The sequence below is a fragment of the Ziziphus jujuba genome, chromosome 10, assembly GCF_031755915.1.
Source record: "Ziziphus jujuba cultivar Dongzao chromosome 10, ASM3175591v1".
Taxonomy (NCBI): Eukaryota; Viridiplantae; Streptophyta; class Magnoliopsida; order Rosales; family Rhamnaceae; genus Ziziphus; species Ziziphus jujuba.
In genome coordinates, this window is record NC_083388.1 from 24,251,646 (window position 1) to 24,253,506 (window position 1,861).

Sequence of the window (1,861 nt, forward strand, 5' to 3'; positions counted from 1 at the left end):
ACGATCTACAAATCTGCAAAATTTCACAGCAAACGGCCACCGTCGGAAATTACTGTTCCGGCGACGGTTGCCGGTGACGTGGCGGCCCGCCGGAAATTACTGTTCCGGCGAGTACCCGAAAATTCCGGCCAGCTCCAGTCCGCAGTGTTCGACCTCCTGAACCCAAATCCGACTTCCGTTTCCACCAATTCGCGACGGTTTGGGAGAATTGCAGAGCCGAAACCCGAAAAGCTTCCCGATAAAATTCCGACCCCGTCGGGTACGATCATCGGAAATTAAGACCGGATCTGTGATTAGCATCACTCGAGCTTCGATTCGGTATATAATTCGTAAATTTTAGTTATCGTTTGTGTTTTGACCCCCCGGGTATCGGGTATTATTTACCCGAATAAAATATTAATTTATTTGACTGTCTGTGAATTTTGTTCTAGGAGCACCGGTGAGTCGTAGAATTGATCCCGTAGTGGATCATGGGTTAATTGCGTGCTCCAGGTGAGTGACCCACCTTCAAATTAATTTTGGGGAATTTAATTGATGAATATATTATGTGTGAATTAAATATTTGGAATTTAATTTCTATGTGCCAAATATTTATTGAATTTATTGTAGAATTATTTATGAATTTATTGGATTTAAGAAAATGCGAATTCTACAATTTATGCCATGTGGAATTATTTTATGGTTTTGAGGATTTTGAAATTGGTGTGGTTTTAATGGTAAATTGGGCACGATTTGATTTTCAAATATTTCAAGAAAAATATTTGGTTATATTGGTGATTTCAATTTTTATGAAATATGCCCATAAAATATTATGGGATTTGATTATGATATTTCGAGAAATTATTTATGCTTGGAAAAAATGTGGATATTTGAATTGATGGATTTGGGAGTTGGTGGATTTGAAAATCATGGAATTTACGGTATGGATTATAAGGAAATTGTGGAGAATTTCCCGGTTCAAGCGGATGGATTATGCCCGCTATGCTTATGAAAAATGTGAAAATTGTTTTATGATTTAAATTTATGGATTTTATAATTTTTAGATGCACCGTGCACGTACTGGTGTTCTGATTATGTGATATGGTATATGTGATATGGTTAGTGTGCACACGGTTGTGATTAGCGCGCAGGTGGGTGTGATTAGCGCGCAGGTGATGTGATTAGCGCGCAGGTGGGTGTGAGTAGCGCGCGGTTGATATTATGAGGGTGTCCTGTGGATGCCATCGGAGAGGGCGGCCACCCCCCTTTGGCCGGGACACCAGGTTAGCAGCGGCGCTGTGGGACGCCACGCGACCGTATGCCGGTTTCTCTCTATAACCTCCTGTCTGGCGGTACCTTGGGACGCTGGGTACTGTTGGCGCCACTGGTATATAGTGGGTGCATCAAATGATTTTCAGAACTGTGTTTTAAAAATAAAATGTTTGGAAACTGAATTGGAAGTAAAAATATAATTGTTACCGCTTCTGGTATTTAATTGATGTCTTGGTTTTCGAGGAATATGGATAAAGGGTTTTGTGAAATTGTTTTAAAAGGGGAACCTTTCCAACTGAGAGAATTGTAAGGGTTTTGAGAGAAAATATTATTTCCAAATAATTATTATTTATACTTATTACTGTGATATTATATGGTATAGTAGTAGGGTCGCTCACTGAGATGATTAGCATCTCACACTCTTAAATTCCGTTCCTCTAGGTACCAGGTTGTCGGTGTTCATTCGGAGCGGACTCGATCTTCATCGCTGTTTTACTTCGTGAAGTACCCTGTTCTTCTTTATTGCAGTTGTACTAATTCTTTCACTCTTGTTGTATTTATTATGCACTGGATTACTGTATTTATTTTGAAGTGCTGAAATTTGTGGAAC